Source organism: Tamandua tetradactyla, chromosome 3 (genome assembly GCF_023851605.1).
Source record: "Tamandua tetradactyla isolate mTamTet1 chromosome 3, mTamTet1.pri, whole genome shotgun sequence".
Classification (NCBI taxonomy): Eukaryota; Metazoa; Chordata; class Mammalia; order Pilosa; family Myrmecophagidae; genus Tamandua; species Tamandua tetradactyla.
In genome coordinates, this window is record NC_135329.1 from 64,889,285 (window position 1) to 64,910,030 (window position 20,746).

At 38.7% G+C, this 20,746-nt stretch overlaps 1 pseudogene; it reads right to left on the bottom strand.

The window, feature by feature from the left end:
• Nucleotides 1-19,356: 19,356 nt before the first annotated feature.
• Nucleotides 19,357-19,879, bottom strand: LOC143675593 (immunoglobulin heavy variable 4-38-2 pseudogene; annotated as a pseudogene).
• Between the last annotated feature and the right edge of the window lie 867 nt (nt 19,880-20,746).

Here is a 20,746-nt window from a genome sequence, read left to right on the forward strand (position 1 = left end):
CAGAAGGCTAGGAACCCCTTACCCACTGTTTTAGTTTGCTAAGGCTACTAAAATGCAATACAACATAAATGGACTGGATGTTATAAAGGTGGCTTATTTATATACAAATTTATTAATTTGAGAAGGCATATAGCAATGTTTCTGGCCCTCTCTCCCGATTTCTGGGTCAAACAGCTTTCCCAGGGGCATTTCTTTTATGCATCTACAGACTTCTGGGTCTGAGCTGGCTCTGAGTGCTGACCTGAGTTATGTCAGGCTGTCAAGATGCTGACCTTTCTTCTAACCTGTACCTTTTAAGTCTCAGGCTAATTAAATTAAACATCACTCTTTGCAGAAGTCACTCCACTTAGCCAGCTGAAGATGCAATCAGCCATACATGAATTTCACATGCTGATTATTTAAGTCCAAAGCAGCAGAAGAACTGGGCACCATCATCTGGCCCAGATGACATCTGAACCTAAGAACTACTGTGTCCACCCCTTATCAACTTGGCAATTGTGTGCAACAATTTAAATCACACTCAATCTCTAAATAGTAAACAATAACAGAAATACATTTTTACTGTTCTGTATACAATGCACTAAATCTTTCCATATATAAACTACATTCATTTATCATAGTATCACAAAAATAAAAAATTATTTCAATAAAAAAAAATACAATACCAACTGAAAAATAGTACAAGGTGTCAATAAAGTCAATTACAGGAATGGTCTGTCTTAATACAAAGTTCTCCTGTGCTGTGTACATGTGAATTTAGAACAAGTTATCAGATTCCAATATAAAGAGAAGGAACATTCACAGGATAAATGATCCTATTGCCATGGGTTGAAACTCTAAGGAATCCCGGTGTCACTGGACCTATACAAATCTGCAAACCTGCAGGTCATAAACAATTAAATTTCAAAGTCTGAAAGTCATTCATCTTTGGACCTTTAGAAAACAGCAGTCTCACCCTTTCTAACAGCCTATGTGGTGGCACTGTTCTCTCCAAACATGAGGATAAGGATTACAATGTTGGGAAACATTGGAGAGACCATCTTTTTCTCAGAACCACACTTCTCAAGTCTCTGAGTGGCACCCAGATTGTCTTTCATCTCTGAGGCACATGCTCAACCCCTTCAGAGCAATGGGGAGGCAGCTGGGTACCCCCAATCCCAGGGAATGTTGTCCACACTCTCTGAGACCTGGGGCACCAGAACCCTTTCTCAACATCAAGGCAGAAGACCTTTGCCTCTGAGGCAAGCTCACCCACTCTATGTGCAAATGTGAGTCCTCTCTATTGGCCTGAGCTTTTTTTGGCTTCAGACCTCACTTTCCATGGTTCTGCTTCTGGGGTTATTCTTACCTCTATCTGTCCAAATTTCTGACTCTTCAAGTCCAGAATTGCAATGGCTCTATTCATACAGGTCTCATAGAAACATTGTCACTTGGATGTAGCATACAGTGATCAAATCCATCAGACAATATAACCTTCACAAATCCTTTGTGGATGACTCCATCTCCAATCCTGGCATGTCTTGTAATGATTGACTGGTTCCATATTTGGTTAAATCCTCATTTGGGGCCCCACTCTCTGGGGTCTCACTTTCTGGTAACCAACAATTTTCCAGGTCATCACTTCCTGATATCATTGCACCCAAATGTTCAGTCCTCAGCCTATTCCTTTCTTGTCACAATTTACTATAAACTGCAAGGAGGAACAAAGCTGTATCCTCCACATTTAGCTTGAAAATTTATTCAGCCAAGTATCCCAAATGATCACATTCAAATTCCCCATTCTGTCCAACACCAGAATTCAAGTTTGCTAAATTCTTTGCCACCTTGAAATAAGAGTCACTTTCCTTCCAGTTTGCAACAATGTATTTTCTGAGGCTTAAAGAGAAGAATCTGTAGAGTCCATATTTCTACTCACTGTTTCTTCAAAGCAATCTATGGTTTCTCTATCAAGCTCCTCACAATTCTTCCAGAATCCTACCCTTAAACATTTAAAAAGTGACTTCCAGAGAAGATGGCGGCTTAGTAAGGTGTGCGCATCTTAGTTCCTCCTCCAGAACAACTACTAAATAACTAGAAACAGTACAGAACAGCTCCCAGAGCCATGACAGAGACCAGATACACAGTGTACCCCAGTCTGGAATGGGTGGACCAGCTACGAGACTCTGCTGCGGTGAGGTCCCCGAGTGGTGCGCGCTTCCCCGGGCCACAGTGGCTGGTGGCTGGGGCCCCTCTCTCCCTCCTTCCTGGTCCAGCTGAGAGATTCGGAGAGGTGAGTACCCCAAGCCATGGAGGTCGGCGACCAGCGCCCCTCCCACACACAGGGCTTCCCAGGCTGGCTGGGAGCCTCGGATCAGCGGTTCCCCAAGCCATGGCAGCCAGTGACCAACACCCCTCCCACACGCGGCTTCCCAGGCCAGCTGGGAGCCTCGGATCAGCAGTTCCCCAAGCTGTGGTGTCTGGCGACCCTCCCCCACAAGCAACTTCCTGGAGGGAAAGGAAAGAATCTCCAACAGTAGTAGAGACTGAGTCCAACCTAACACCAATAGTGGCATTAATGAACAACTTCTGACTACTAAAAATAAGCCCTCAGCTCAGGTGAAACTGATTAAGGCGGAAGTCACCTATTGGGCTAACTGAAAAAGAGGAAAGGGGGTGAAACAGAGCCTTCTGCAGCTGTTTCTATGGAAGCTTAGTTGCCTCTGGACTCAGCGCTGGGATTACACAGGTTGCAACGGCCCCGAACGCAGAAACAGGCTGCTTTCAGGGCTCTCTACCACCTGAAACTTCCCTGCGGGAGGGGTGAAACGCAACTCAGGTGGAATCCCTCTCTCAAGGAATTCAGATCCTAGAACCTCACAATTTGAAGCCATTAAAATCAACCTACAACCTTTCCTCTGTCTCCACCACACACCCAGCAGTGAGAGTCTTCCAAAGTTAAAGGAGCCACAACATCTTTTGCTGGTGGGACCCACAGACAGACAAGCACATACTGGGCAGGATAAGAAAAACAGAGCCCAGAGACTTCACAGGAAAGTCTTTCAACCTGCTGGGTCCCACACTCAGGGAAATCTGATTAAATGCCCAGATGCCAGCAAAAAATAACAAATCACACCAGGAAAATTAAAGATATAGCCCAGTCAAAGGAACAAACCAATAGCTCAAAGGAGATACAGGAGCTGAGACAACTAATTCTGAATATACGAACAGAAATGGAAAACCTCTTCAAAAACCAAATCAATAAACTGAGGGAGGACATGAAGAAGGCATGGGATGAACAAAAAAAAGAAATGGAAAGTCTGAAAAAAAAATCACAGAACTAATGGGAATGAAAGATACAGTAGAAGAGAGGAAAAAAACAATGGAAACCTACAATGGTAGATTTCAAGAGAGAGAGGTTAGAATAAGTGAACTGGAGGATGGAACATCTGAAATCCAAAAAGAAACAGAAACTATAGAGAAATGAATGGAAAAATTTGAGCAGGGGCTCAGGGAATTGAATGATAATATGAAGCAAACAAATATACGTGTTGTGGGTGTCCCAGAAGGAGAAGAGAAGGGAAAAGGAGGAGAAAAACTAATGGAAGAAATCATCAGTGAAAATTTCCCAACTCTTATGAAAGACCTAAAATTACAGATCCAAGAAGTGCAGTGCACCCTAAAGAGAATAGATCCAAATAGGCATTCTCCAAGACACTTACTAGTTAGAATGTCAGAGATCAAAGAGAAAGAGAGGATCTTGAAAGCAGCAAGAGAAAAACAATCCATCACATACAAGGGAAACCCAATAAGACTATGTGTGGATTTCTCAGCAGAAACCATGGAAGCAAGAAGAGAGTGGGATGATATATTTAAATTACTAAAAGAGAAAAACTGCCAACCAAGAATTCTATATCCAGCAAAATTGTCCTTCAAAAATGAGGGGGAAATTAAAACATTTTCAGACAAAAAGTCACTGAGAGAATTTGTGACCAAGAGACCAGCTCTGCAAGAAATACTAAAGGGAGCACTAGAGTCAGAAATACTAAAGGGAGCACTAGAGTCAGATACAAAAAGACAGAAGAGAGAGGTATGGAGAAGAGTGTAGAAAGAAGGAAAATCAGATATGATATATAAAATACAAAAGGCAAAATGGTAGAGGAAAGTATTACCCAAACAATAATAACACTAAATGTTAATGGACTGAATTCCCCAATCAAAAGACATAGACTGGCAGAATGGATTAAAAAACAGGATCCGTCTATATGCTGTCTACAGGAAACACATCTTAGACCCAAAGGTAAACATAGGTTGAAAGTGAAAGGTTGGAAAAAGATATTTCATGCAAATAACAACCAGAAAAAAGCAGGAGTAGCTATACTAATATCGAACAAATAAGACTTCAAATGTAAAACAGTTAAAAGAGACAAAGAAGGATACTATCTACTAATAAAAGGAACAGTTAAACAAGAAGACATAACAATCATAAATATTTATGCACCAAATCAGAATGCCCCAAAACATGTGAGGAATATACTGCAATTACTGAAAAGGGAAATAGACATATCTACCATAATAGTTGGAGACTTCAATTCACCACTCTCATCAATGGACAGAACATCTAGACACAGGATCAAAAAAGAAACTGAGAATTTGAATATTACAATAAATGAGCTAGACATAGCAGACATTTATAGGACATTACACCCCACAACAGCAGGATACACCTTTTTCTCAAGTGCTCATGGATCATTCTCAAAGATAGACCATATGCTGGGTCACAAAGCAAGTCTTAAGAAATTTAAAAAGATTGAAATCATACACAACACTTTCTCAGATCATAAAGGAATGAAGTTGGAAATGAATAATAGTCAGAGTGCCAGAAAATTCACAAATATGTGGAGGCTCAACAACACACACTTAAACAATCAGTGGGCAAAGGAAGAAATTACAAGAGCAATTAGCAAATATTTCAAGGCAAATGAAAATGAAAACACAGCATATCAAAACCTATGGGATGCAGCAAAGGCAGTGCTAAGAGGGAAATTTATTGCCCTAAATACCTATATCAGAAAAGAAGAAAGGGCAAAAATTCGGAAATTAACTGTCCACTTGGAAGAACTGGAGAAAGAACAGCAAACTAATTCCAAAGCAAGCAAAAGGAAAGAAATAACAAAGATTAGAGCAGAAATAAATGAAATTGAGAACATGAAAGCAACAGAGAAAATCAATAAGTCCAGAAGTTGGTTCTATGAGAAAATCAACAAGATTGATGGGCCCTTAGCAAGATTGACAAAAAGAAGAAGAGAGAGGAAACAAATAAGTAAGATCAGAAATGGAAGAGGAGACATAACCACTGGCCTCACAGAAATAAAGGAGGTAATAACAGGATACTATGAACAACTTTATGCTAATAAATACAACAATGCAGATGAAATGGACAAGTTCCTAGAAAGGCATGAAGAACCAACTTTGACTCAAGAAGAAATAGATGACCTCAACAAACCAATCACAAGTAAAGAAATTGAATTAGTCATTCAAAAGCTTCCTAAAAAGAAAAGTCCAGGACCAGACGGCTTCACATGTGAATTCTACCAAACATTGCAGACAGAATTAGTACCAACTCTGCTCAAACTCTTCAAAAAAATTGAAGTGGAGGGAAAGCTACCTAATTCATTCTATGAAGCCCACATCACCCTTATACCAAAACCAGGCAAAGATATTACAAAAAAAGAAAACTACAGACCAATCTCTCTAATGAATATAGATGCAAAAATCCTCAACAAAATTCTAGCAAATCGAATCCAGCAACACATTAAAAGAATTATACATCATGACCAAGTAGGATTCATCCCAGGTATGCAAGGATGGTTCAACATAAGAAAATCAATTAATGTAATACACCATATCAACAAATCAAAGCAGAAAAATCACATGATCATCTCAATTGATGCAGAGAAGGCATTTAACAAGAGTCCGCATCCTTTCCTGTTGAAAACGCTTCAAAGGATAGGAATACAAGGGAACTTCCTTAAAATGATAGAGGGAATATATGAAAACCCCACAGCTAATATCATCCTCAATGGGGAAAAACTGAAAACTTTCCCCCTAAGATCAGGAACAAGACAAGGATGTCCATTATCACCACTATTATTCAGCATCGTGTTGGAAGTGCTAGCCAGAGCAATTAGACAAGAAAAAGAAATACAAGGCATCAAAATTGGAAAGGAAAAAGTAAAACTATCACTGTTTGCAGATGATATGATACTATACGTCGAAAACCCGGAAAAATCCACAACAAAGCTACTAGAGCTAATAAATGAGTACAGCAAAGTAGCAGGTTACAAGATCAGCATTCAAAAATCTGTAGTGTTTCTATACACTAGCAATGAACAAGCTGAGGGGGAAATCAAGAAATGAATTCCATTTACAATTGCAAGTAAAAGAATAAAATACTTAGGAACAAATTTAACTAAAGAGACAAAAGACCTATACAAAGAAAACTACAAAAAACTTTTAAAAGAAATCACAGAAGACCTAAATAGATGGAAGGGCATACCGTGTTCATGGATTGGAAGACTAAATATAGTTAAGATGCCAATTCTACCTAAATTGATTTACAGATTCAATGCAATACCAATCAAAATCCCAACAACTTATTTTTCAGAAATAGAAAAACCAATAAGCAAATTTATCTGGAAAGGTAGGGTGGCCCGAATTGCTAAAAGTATCTTGAGGGAAAAAACGAAGCTTGGGGCCTCACACTGCCTGACTTTAAGTGATATTATGAAGCCACAGTGGTCAAAACAGCATGGTATTGGCATAAAGATAGATATATCAACCAATGGAATCGAATAGAGTGCTCAGATATAGACCATCTCATCTATGGACATTTGATCTTTGATAAGACAGTCAAGCCAACTCACCTGGGACAGAACAGTCTCTTCAATAAATGGTGCCTAGAGAACTGGATATCCATATCCAAAAGAATGAAAGAGGACCCGTATCTCACACCTTATACAAAAGTTGACTCAAAATGGATCAAAGATCTAAACATTAGGTCTAAGACCATAAAACAGTTAGAAGAAAATGTAGGGAGATATCTTATGAATCTTACAATTGGAGACGGTTTTATGGACCTTAAACCTAAAGCAAGAGCATTGAAGAAAGAAAGAAATAAATGGGAGCTCCTCAAAATTAAACACTCTTGTGCATCAAAGAACTTCATCAAGAAAGTAGAAAGACAGCCTACACAATGGGAGACAATATTTGGAAATGATATATCAGATAAAGGTCTAGTATCCAGAATTTATAAAGAGATGGTTCAACTCAACAACAAAAAGACAGCCAACCCAATTACAAAATGGGAAAAAGACTTGAACAGACACCTCTCAGAAAAGGAAATACAAATGGCGAAAAGGCACATGAAGAGATGCTCAATGTCCCTGGCCATTAAAGAAATGCAAATGAAAACCACGATGAGATATAATCTCACACCCACCAGAATGGCCATTATCAACAAAACAGAAAATGACAAGTGCTGGAGAGGATGCGGAGAAAGAGGCACACTTATCCACTGTTGGTGGGAATGTCAAATGGTGCAACCACTGTGGAAGTTAGTTTGGCGGTTCCTCGAAAAACTGAATATAGAATTGCCATATGACCCAGCAATACCATTGCTAGGTATCTACTCAAAGGACTTAAGGGCAAAGACACAAACGGACATTTGCACACCAATGTTTATAGCAGCATTATTTACAATTGCAAAGAGATGGAGACAGCCAAAATGTCCATCAACAGAAGAGTGACTAAACAAACTGTGGTATATACATACGATGGAATATTATGCAGCTTTAAGACAGAATAAACTTATGAAGCATGTAATAACATGGATGGACCTAGAGAACATTATGCTGAGTGAGTCTAGCCAAAAACTAAAGGACAAATACTGTATGGTTTCACTGATGTGAACCGACATTAGAGAATAAACTTGGAATATGTCATTGGTAACAGAGACCATCAGGAGTTAGAAATAGGGTAAGATAATGGGTAATTGGAGCTGAAGGGATACAGACTGTGCAATAGGACTGGATACAAAAACTCAGAAATGGACAGCACAATACTACCTAATTGTAATGTAATTATGTTAAAACACTGAATGAAGCTGCATCTGAACTATAGTTTTTTTTTGTTTTTTGCTTTTTTTATTTTTGTATATTTTTTGTATTTTTTATTTTTATTTTTTTCTCTTTATTATGATTTTATTTCTTTTTCTGTTGTCTTGCTATTTCTTTTTCTAAATCAATGCAAATGTACTAAGTAGTGATGATCATACATCTATGTGATGATATTAAGAATTACTGATTGCATACGTAGAATGGAATGATTTCTAAATGTTGTGTTAGTTAATTTTTTTTAATTAATAAAAAAGGTATCATTTGTCTTCAGTCCTATACATTGTAAGGTACAATATTGGATACCTTAAAAACATTTAAATTATGTGTAACAGAAAATTTAATTTGATAACTCTTATAAATTAAGGCTTTTTAAAACTCCATGATCTGGGGGAAGAGAAGGGAATCCCAATTTAATCAAAAAACAATCTCCAATTTCTGAATCAAAACAGTACAGTTAAGAAATATAATAAAATGCCAAGCTGCTGATTATATTATGCCCTTATTTTGTGTTAAGGATGTATTTTATTGTGTGTACAGATATTTTTCTTTGTATTTTTATTGGGAATTTAGTTTTTGTTTTTTACTCTTTAAAGTTATCAACTATAACAAGATGAAATTAAGGGCTAGGTCTAGTTAGATCTTACAAGCCACATTTAAATCTTATGCACCTTGAAAAGAGATCTGCAATCAGGTATCTTGTGAAGATTTTTTTTTTTTTTTTTTTTTAAACATTTTCTTGTTTTATTGTATTTTGTTTTTCCGTTTTTTTGTTACATGGGCTGGGGCCGGGAATCGAACCGAGGTCCTCCGGCATAGCAGGCAAGCACTTTGCCCGCTGAGCCACCGCGGCCCGCCCCTCTTGTGAAGATTTTATTCTGCTCATCACCAGACAATTTTTCAATGATGGAAAGTAATATAATGGGTAATAAACTTCCACATAGCTTCAAAAACAAACAAATCTTCTCTAATACAATTTAGCTTCCTACGTATGAAAAATCTGGAGCAAAAAACTGCTGAGGCTAGAATATGTACTGATGAAACACTAAACCTAAGAATAGGGGAAAATATTAATATTCTGTTTACCCAAAGGATATTTTTTGTTCTAATCAATAATTGGAATCTTTACGTAATGCATATAATGGAATTATATCAGAATGGAATTACAGAATATAATCTGACCGTACTTGATAGTAGCAGGGGAGGATTGAGAGTCTTTAAAGAGAAGTATCAGCTCACTTCTCACATATTGAGTGAAATGAAGACAGAGAAGGGGTGGGTCGGGGACATCCATTCTGCTCATATCGATTCAGCAACCTGAAAGGAATATCATGACAGTGATATCATCTACCACATCCAGAAACAATCTCCTCTAGTCTCATCCCTAGATCTTCATGGAAGAGACAACTGTGGAGGTAGTATGTTCTCTACACTACTGAGTCCAATATTTCTTATCTTTTAGCTATGGACAGAGCAGATGGGCAACACTGGTGGTGGATATGGGTTGTCAAAGGAAAGCAGAGGCCTTTTGTAAACACGAAAGTACTGTATTTATATCTTATTGATCTTAAAATCATTAGCGTGGTATCTTGTTTCTTTTAATAGACAAATATAGCTTAAGAAGTGGTATAAAATTGATGGAAGAAACCTGAAATTAAATATTATGCCTTGTTTCCAGACTACTCTGGCAAATACCACACAATGCATTGTCTTAAAAAGTTGAAGTTTATTCTATCACAGTTTCATACACTTAGAATACTTGATTCCTCCTGAGAATCTTAGCCTACTGGGCTGGCTGGGACATTCCATGGTGCTCCTTGGCTCATCTGCCCTACTTCCCCTGCCTGGAGATCTCCTTCACTTTCTTTCCTGGAGTAATGCTAACTTCTTCCTTCTAGTTGCTCTCTTTATAAGAAATCCAGTAAACCAGATTAAGGATCAACCAACATATTTCAGTTGGACTTCACTTTAACCTAAAACAATATGTGTAAGATATCCATTTTATAAGGGATTCACATTCACAGGAATGTGGATTTAGACTAAGAACAGATCTAAATTGGGGAACATAATTCTATCTAACACAGTTCACTCTCACATGTTATTCTTACATGTAAAATACATTCACCCACATCCAATATCTCAAAATCATTGCCATTTCAGTAACAACTCTTAGTTCAAAGACTCATCAAATCACTTGTTTCTTTGGTCATCCTAAAGGAAAATCCATCACAATGTGATCATCCTATGAAATGTAGAAAACAAGTCTTGAGCTTTAAAACAATTACTATGGGACATGCATAGGATAGTGAAGTGGAAGGAGTGCTTGCAAGTCACAAGAAAGTTTGAAGTACAGCTGGATAATACATCATATCTCAATGTCTGAAGGTTTCTGGAGGCTTCATGCTTTTGTCTTCCATGTCTATGACAGGGCAACCTACTGTTTCAAAGCATTTGTGCAAAACCATGATCTCCTTAAATGCCAGGCCCTCAGTCCTTCCATCTTCAAACACTATATTGGCTCCCATGTTCTTTGTGAAATTTGGGAGTAATATGGACCCCTCTAAACATTAGGGAAATGTCTGATATATTCCTGGACACCGGAGCATAGACCTTGCACTCTCTGAGCTTTGGGATAATGGCCAACACCTGTGGCCATCAGTGCAGAAGGCCTGTACTCTCCAAGCAATGGGGATGGACCTATGTTTTCCACAATCCTGAGTGGCTCCAAGGAGAACTTGGAGAAGAACCATGGACCTCTGCTTCCATGGTTCTTTCCCTGATTGTGTCCTTCTTCCATTCATCCTTTCTCTCTTTCTTTCACTCCAGGCTGACATTACTCCTGTGCATACAAATATCACAAAAGTTTTATTGACTCTGCATGCAGGTTAAGGAAGGCCAGACATCCAGACAAAAGGATTTTCCATATGTGCTTCCTGGATAACTTTATTCCCGAGTGTCACTATTAATGACATGGTTAGCCATGGTTTTTTAGTTGCAACCTCCCACGAAGCCATGTATTCTGGCAACTGACTTCCCAGAAGCTTAGATGAGGCACGGTAGAGCCACTCTGGCCCTATGATCAAAGCATGCTATCTGGAAAGGAAGAGAGATACAGGAGTTCTTAACTGCTGGTTCTTTTATTATTAAGAGTTTTGTTCTCATCTTATTATTTTCCTCCCAAATTATATGCTAAGCTTCAAGTGTGTAGGGTCAGGAGCAATTAATCAGACCCAAGCAGGAGCAATTAATCAGGCCCAAGTCGGAAAAGTCCCCACAACATTGGGGTGAAATGTCCCCAAGAGTTAAACAATAAGCAATGTTAAGAAACTGAGAGAATGGGGTGTGTTTTCGCAACAGTGAACAGCATTTTTCTGTTGCTATGATACATTTGCTTGCTAGCAACTCTAAAATCACAACATAATTTTAGCCTCTATACGCACACCTTGAAAACCTCTAGTGGCTGCTCTCTGAATCTTCCATCTTGGAAGTTTCTGAAACAGTCACCAGCCAGCTAATAAAGACTCCAAATTGGCATGCAGTTTTGAATTATGTGGTTTCTCTTTTGGTGAATCCCACAACACAATGAGAAGCCAGGACATATCTTCCACCAGTAGCTTGAAAATCTCCTCACATACATTTCTAAATTTATTACTCACATATTCCACTTTTAACCCAATACTAGGATGTAATTCAGTCAAATTCTGCGACTTTGAAGGAAGAATATCTTTTCCTGTAGTTTCCAATAACACCTTGTGATGGTTAGGATCTGGTGTCAACTTGGCCAATTTTTATGCCCAGTTGTCTGGTCAGGCAAGCACTGGCCTGACTGTTGCTGCAAGGGCATTTTTTGCTTTTTCATTAAATCATCAGATTTGATTGCATCTGTGGCTGATTACATCTGTGATCAACTAAAGTGTGCTTCCCACAATGAGGTAATCCAATCATTTGAAGGCTTTTAAGGGAGAAAAGAGACTCTTTCACTGCTTCTTCAGCCAGCACCACTCCTGTTGGGTTCTTCCAGACCCTTCATCAGATCTGTCAGCTTCACAGCCTGCCCTGTGGATTTTGGAGCCTTCCATCCCCAGGGTGACATGAGACATTTTTATAAATCTCATATTATAGATCTCTTCTGTTGGTTCTGTTTCTCTAGAGAAGGTTGACTGGCACACACATCAATAGTTGCATTCTTAGCCCTCATTGTAAACATCTTCAATATCCATATTTTAGCAATAACCTTCTCAAAGCAATCTAGGCTTTTCTACAAAAGTGTCAAGTGTCTTAAAATTCATCTTCCCTCCTCCATTACAAAATTACAGTTCATCTACCCTCTCCCATCACAAAATTCCATATCTTATTTCCACATATTCAGGTATTTTTAACTCTAGCACCTCTCTTCTGGTAATTTTTTTTAATGACTTACTTGACACATTGCTATGGCAAATTCCACACAGTGAAGTTGGCTTAAATGTTAGAAATGTAATATCTCATGGTTTAAGAGACTACATGGTTTCTTTCACCCAGGTCAGTAGGAATCTGAGCTGACTACAGAAAACTTTGATTTCCCTTAGTTCATTTACTGCTTCTCAATAAAATCTGTTGTCTCTCCTTCTTGTTCCAGGTCCCTGATGACTTCCTACTTCTGTTTTTTTTCTTTATTTTTAGTCCAACTGTAACCTGGATTAAGACCCAACATCATTCAATTGAGTCACATCTTAGCTTAAAATAACATCTACATGGGATTCTATTTCTCGTGTTCACACTCACATAAATGTAGATTGAAATTAAGAAAGTGTATAAATTGCATAAGATAATTCAGCATTTCACAGGTGGTACTATCAGATAGATACCTAGCTGGTTAAGTTTAACAGAGCAATGGTCCCTCATTCTTAACATATGGTTCTGGGGACCTGGATTTATTCAGCAAAATATTGTATAGGAAAACACTAGTATTATTTTCCTAGGGCTATTGACATAAATCAACATGAACTTCCTTTCTTAAAAACACATAAATAGGGGGCAGGCCATGGTGGTTCAGCAGATAGAGTTTTCACCTGCCATGTTGGAGACCCGTATTCAATTCCAGAGCCTGCCCATTAGAAAAAAAGAGAAAAAAAACCATAAATGGATGGCCTCAAAGTTCTGGAAGTTAGAAATCTGAAACCAAGGTGTTCACAACGAAATACTCCCTGTGAAGCTTTTAAGGGAAAAAAATGTTTCTCTGCTATACTATCTTCTCATGCTTTGTTGGGGGCTTGTATCTACAAGAAGATTGAATGTGATGGCATATATGAAATACCTCAAAGCCTGCCCAAAGGTAAGGCCTTTGCGAATGGGAATTGTAGTTATTGTTCAGTGCTGTATTCTCAGTGTTTGGCAATCAACCCTCAATAAATGCCTGTTGGGTAAATTACTGAAAAAAAAAAGTAATCATATCTACCAGGTACCAGTTACATTAACAGGTAACTCATTACTGGTTGATAATGATCAAGTCTTCTCTATTCTCATTGACAGTTCTGCTATTTTTTTACTGATTATGGAGAGAGCATTGTTGAAATATCTAATGATACTTATATATTTGAATAAATCTTGTATCACTGAATGTCATTTGCTTTCTATACATCAAATCATCATTGTTTGGTTAATACATATTTAGTACTGATAGGTCTAACTGACGAATTGTATGCTCCTGAATTAGGAAGTGCTTCTCTCTGCATAGTAATTGCTGGGATATTTGAAGTTAATTCTGGTTCCACATAGAGACACACCATCATTTTTCATTCTCCAACACTGTGTGGTCACCCTATTCAGTGATGAGATTTAGGTGAGATTCTGGGTTTGAGTTCATGGTGTGATTAGTTGAAATTTGGGGAATGTTGAGATGAGGTGAATTTATTTTTCAGGTAATGAGAGATTTTGCAAAAGTCTTACTGAGGAAGGCATTTTGGCAGTATAATCCTGTGTAATTTTTATGTATTGCATTTCATGAGCATGCATCAGCATGGAGGCTATTTAAATATTCCCAGACATGCACCCCATCAATTCTGGAGAATATATTTCCTTTACCTTTGTTATTCCAGAAATCCATTCCTTACAATCCTTGGCTCCTGTACCCTTTCTCCATTTTCAAGCTCAACAAGGTAAGACCTTGCTTGAGTCATTAAAAATTGTCAATCAAATTGTCTCTTCTTCTGAAAGAGTATCTTTTCCTGCCCCCTTCTCATAAGAAAAATTTTGATTACATTAAAGACCAAGGTAGATAATCCAGGATAATAACCCATGAAAAGGCCACTAAATTAATCACATCTTCCAGGTCTCAATTATAATAACAGATAACCTTCAGAAGTTCCATGGACTAGGACTTGGATAACTCTTGGAGATGTGATTTTCCTACTAGTCTATCTTCTGGTTCAAAAAGATTCTTATGAATCTCACAAACAAAATAATTTCACTGCATCTCAATATCTGTGCCCATTACAGTTCTAAGGCCAAGTTCTTTAATCCTCATTTAATATTGCTGGGTGGAATCTTTTGATTGTTTCCATGGAGATATGACCCAACCAGTTGTGGGTGGTAACTTGATTGTAAGGTGTCCATGAAGATGTGTCCCCACCCATTCAAGGTGAGGTTTTTTACTGGACCCCCTTAAAAGGGATCAATATTGGGATTTTGTTCCAATGAGGGCCACAAGAAAGGACAGAGCCAACAGAATGGACAGAACCCCGGGGAAGCCATTGAAGATTCCTGGAGAGAAACCTGCAGATGTCAGCATGAGCTTTTCCAGTTGAGAGAGAAACTCCAAACATCATCAGCCTTCTTGAACCAAGATGTCGTTCTCTGGATGACTTAAGTTGGATGTTTTCATATCCTTGACTTAATTTAGATATTTTCATAAGCTTAGACTCTAAACTTCCTACTTAATAAATTCCCTTTTTTAAAAGTTATTCCATTTCTGGTATATTGCATTCTGGCAGCTTGCAAACACGAACGCATTTAGTACTGGATAAAGTGGGATGCTGCTGCAGTTTGCAAATAGCAAACATGTTGGAAAGGCTTTTTAAATGCATAAGGGGCATATCCTGGAAGACTTGTGAGGAGCTTGATTGAGAGGCCTAGAATGCTTTGAAGAGATTGTTGGTAGAAATGTGGACTCCTAAGATACTTATGACAATGATGCATGTGTTATTGCAAACTGGAAAGAAGGTGACCCTTGATTTAAAATGGTAAAGAATCTAGCAAAATTGACCACTAGTTTTAGATGTAAGGCAGATTTTATAAGCAACAGATATGTAGCCGAAGAGGTTTCCAAATTCAGTGCAGAAAGTGAAGCCTGGTCTCTTTACAGCTTATAGTGAAATGTGATGGGAGATAGATAAACTGAGAACTGAACTCTTGGATATAAAGAAATGAGAAAATAATGGTATGGAAAATTCTGGACTTCAGGAAAGGGAGACCCCAGCAAATAGTGCCCCACATGAGGATTTAACCAAGTGTTGAACCAGTCAGCCATTTCAAAAAAAAGCCAGGATTGAAGATGGAGTTACCCAGAAAGTATTTGTAGAAACCCCTTCTGTCTCATTGGCATGATCCTTGCCTACTATACTGAAAGCCAACAAGAATGCTGGATCTGTATAAATGGAACCATTGCCCATCTGAACTAAAAGGTTCAGAAAAGGGACAAAGTGAAGGTAAAATGCCTTCAGAGGCAGAACCATGGAGGCTAATTTCTGAAATCAAAACACCTTGGGCCAAGAGAGAGGACCCACCCAAGTATTTGGAGAGGGTGAGTTTGCCCCAAAGGCAGAGGGCGGACCTTCCACCTCATTGCAATAGAGGAGTTGTGCCACCTGAGGTCTTGAAGAGGGTGGGATAAATTCCTTGGGGATTCGGGAGAGCCTGACTGCCAACAAATGGAGGGGTTGAGCACGTGCCCTGAAGATGGCACAGAACCCAGGTGTGGCACTGTTGCTTGGAGAGGGAAGAACCAAAAAAGTTGGTCTCCCCAATGTCCCCCAAGGATACACCAGGAGAGAGCTAGGCCCTTGGAAAGGATGGTACTCCTGCATGCAAAAGCCCTGAAGATAAATAACTCTCAGACTCTGAATTTTAATGGCATTTTCCCTGCAGGTTTTTGAAACTGCTTGGGTCCGGTGCCCTCTGTGTTCCTTCCAATTTCTCCCTGTGGAAATGGAAATACATAAACTATGACTACCCCTTCTTTGTATATTGGCAGCAAAGAACTTGTTCTGTGTTTTACAGGTCCAGACCCAAAGGAGAATTTTGCCTTAGGACAGACAAACACTGCAACTGATTTTGATGAGATTTTGTACTGTTCCTGATTTTGTATTTTATTTATATTGTTACCAAAATGGTTTAAGATTTCTGATCTTGTTATGGAATAAATGTATTTTGCATTTGGAAAGGACATGCCTTTTTCAGGTCCAAAGAGTAGAATATGCTGGTCTGAATCTATTGTGTACCACAGGAAAGCCAAGTTCTTTACTACTTGTTCAATTTTCTTGGGTGTAATTTGTTTTTTATTCTTTCAATGGAGATATGACTCACTCAACTGTGGGTGGTAACATTTGACTGGATGGTTTCCTGCACCCATTCAAGTTGAGAATGCTTATTGCTGCTCTTTAAAGAGGAACCATTTTGGAAAAACTTTAGAGCCGCGAGAGCCACCAGAACTGACAAAGACCACAGAACAGACAGAGTCCCAGGGAAGTCAATGAGGATGTCTGGTGAGAAGCTAGCAGATGTCACCATGTCCCTTTGCAGTTGAGAGAGAAACCCTAAACATCATCGGCCTTCTTGAACCAAGGTATCTTTTCCTGGATGATTTAGTGGGATATTTTCAAAGTCTTGCCTTAATTTGGACATTTTCACCACCTTAGAACTGTAAACTCCTAACTTAATAAACACCACTTTTTTTTTACATGGGAAGACACCAGGAATTGAACCTGGGTCCTCCAGTATGGCAAGCAAGCATTCTTGCCTGCTGAGCCACCATGGCCTGCCCTAAATCCCATTTTTTAAAAGCAATTCCTTTCCAGATATATCACATCCCAGAAGTTTGCAAACTAAAACAACATCCTTGAAATTATCAGCTCATTATAGCAACAACTCAAGTTCAAACTCCTACCTAAATGTTATCTGTGTAGAAGTTGGCAATCTCAGCATCTAAATCATCTCAATTGTGTATGGGCAACATTCTTGGTATGGGCAATCCTGGAATGAAGTATTCTACCATATGTGGACATGTAGGAATAGAAAGCATACTCATAAAATACAATGGTGCCCCAGGGGCACCTCCATTTCAGAGAATCTGCCAGTCCACAAAGATTGACCTTTGTACAAAATTGATCTCTGATAGAGTGAGAACTCCACAGTGCTAAGGAAACTCCCATCTTATCTTTCTCCTGTCTATAAAGGGAATTCTATTGGACAATGACATTCCCAGCAGGACTTGTTCAGAGGTTTAGTGATGGTAAATAATCATTTTTTAAGTGTGAAGTCAGGTTTTTTAAGTATCTTCCAACTCCAAGTGCAGGTCTGAACAACTTCTCCATATATCTTTAACTTCCATGGGCTCTGGCAATTATAAGAGTTCTCGAGGGCCCTGAATTCTCCCAAGTATCTCTTCCAACCTCAAGAATCCCTATGCTCACCTGGAACATTTTTCTTAGTCATGCATTATTCCTGACAGTGTGGCTCTTATTCTTAATGTATCAAATTAATAAAACTGCCTATTGAAAACAATAGGAAAGGGGAATGAAATTAAAGTCCAAGTGTTCAATACAGAGGTTTATAGACAACAGTTATTTGACAGTCCAGAATAACACAGTGCCTGAAATTCCAAACCTGAGACTTAGAAATGCAAAGGTTTATTAAGGTCACAGTTGAAATTCAGTAAAGAATGTTCTGAATCTATCAATCATTCTGATAACCATATTGATAACTCCTCACAGTTACTCACATCTATTATATTTTGATAAACATGCTTATATGACCTTAAATACAATCCAAAATGTCCCACAATACATATTGAAGAATAATAAAGGTTTCCCAAATCTCAATCAATGAAAACGATGTCAGGTCAAATGGAGGAGACTAGTCCCTATCCTCAGCCTCCTCCCTTCTTGTTTGGTACTCACTCACTAAATTCCTGTCCAATGTGACATCCCACACTGCTGGATGCTCTGAGTGCTCATTCCAGCTTAGAGCCAATGGGGCAGGTGACTCTGCAGGTACAGATTTCAGGCAAAGTCCAGCTCCAGAGAACAAGTGGGTCAAGTTAGACTAGGTTTTCCTGAGGCATAGGTGAGTTTGTCAGCAGAGAAGCTGGTTTCAGACCCACAATGACTCACATTTCTTCTCATTTGTCTCTGGAAAATCTTGTCTTCCCTATATAGCTCAGGGAAAGTTTCCATGGATCCTGAGAACTAAGAAGGCTCAGATATCCTGCTGAGGCATCTGTTCCCAGTGACAATCAGTCTGCTGTGCATCTGGATCATGAGCAATCTGAATAAGCCCATCCATGATTGAGAGAATAAAATGAGGCACCTAGATGATGCCCTGAGCCCATGCCCAATTTACTGTTATTTTTCCCTGAGATCATGGAGCCCTAAATGGTGGTGGAGAACTAAGTCTAGGGACAAAGAATCTGACTAGCCTTGGAGAGGTGTAATATACATGTTAACACTGTAAAAAGGGTATGAGGACCTTAATTTTCAATTAAGATGAAATTATTCTAACATTAAAAATCTGTCCTTATGGTGAAAAAACAATCATGTGAATTCAAATTTTATTATTAGTAATATTATATTTTTATATTTCTCTATTTGTCTAGGCAGAGCTAAGGCAAAGAATTAATCAAAGATAATTAACTGCAGAGATTCAGAACAGTTCATTGGAAATTTCTTCACATTTATAATCTGATCCAGGAGAACAAAATGAAGAAAATTAGTTTATATGCTCTTGTGTGCACAATTCCATATAATGTAGAATAGCACTGCACATGCATTTTTTGGTTTTGAAACTTGGGTACAATAGGTCATTATTTAAAATAGATACAGTGCAGATTCCCCCCCAAATTAAATGTTTTCAAGTAGGAAAATGAAACTGTCTATCAAAACAGGAATCTCCTGCTTAACCCTGAGCCTGGGGTTGGTCCCTGCTTTGGTGGATCCTGAGCACCCCCTGCAGCTCAGCCAACTACCGCATAAGGAGGTTTGTGTCTGGGCTCACATTGACTTCCTCTCACTGTGTTTCTCGCACAGTAATACATGGCCGTGTCCTCATCACTCATGGAGCTCGGTTGAACAGAGAACTGATTTTTGGAAGTGTCTCTAGAGATGGAGAGTCGGCTCTTGAGTGACGGATTATAATAAGTGTCACCATCATAGTCTATTCTTGACAACCACTGCAGCCCCTTCCCTAGGGGCTGGCGGATCCAATTCCAGGAGTAACCACTGGTTGTGATGGAAAAACCAGAAACTGTGCAGGTGAGGGACAGGGCCTCAGAGGGCTTCACTACTCCTGGGCCTGACTCCTTCAGCTGTATCTGGGACAGGACACCTGAAAACAAGCAGAACAACGTTGAATCATGGGCTCAGACATGTCATCCCCATTACCTTATTTTTTGAATCCCTGAGACACTCACATCTGGAAGCTGCCAGCAGAAAGAAGAAGAAAAACAAGGGCTTCATGTTCCTGTAGGTGAGGTCCATGATGCCCAGGAAATACTGTCCAGACTGACGAGGAAACTGAATTTAAGTAAAAGTGCTCTGTGGTTTCATCTGTTTGCCCATGTGGTGATTTGCATTTAGGAGGTACATGTATGTATGATGAAAAGAATTAAGGGGAGTTCCTTGTCTTAGGTTACACTCAGCAGAGGAAGCTGGCTTCCTCTGGGAGAACACAGCCTTCTCCCTGGGTACCCCTTTTTGAATCCCTTACTTTCAAGCAGGAAATGTGTAGGATGAGGAGATAGATGGACCAGAGTTTCACAAATGGCTCTGGGAATATGGTCATCATTACATTTGATTTTTGAAGATTGGGGGATTGAAGGGAGGTTGGTGCAAACTTCTCCATGTTGTTGATGTCATCATTCTCATTCTAACTTCATGTACATAATTGTATTGTTATCAGTGCTATTAAATATTTCAGTTGCTGTTATTAAAAGGTATAATCCCCATTATGTTTCTTATTCAACATGTCTAGTTTTCAACAAATATTTTTTGGGGAAAATTAAAGAACAGGAGTGCACTCTGGATGGAGATACTATTAGAATGAGATAAATGTATGACCAAGGTACTGGCACTAAAAGATAAAACAAAGAAATTAACACAACTTTGATTAGCATGTTAAAATTACTAAAGGAAAAGGTAAACTATCTTCAAAGTTAGTTAACCATCATAAACAAAAATATGGGAATTATTGAAATAAATGAAATTCATGAAGAAGCAATGCAAAAAAGCAACAGAGAGGCAAAATGAAAATGCCTTCATCACAGCTCTTAGTACATATGTCAAAATATCCTGTGAACTTAAGTTCAATATAAGTTACACAAAATGAAAAATCAAGGGGAACATTAA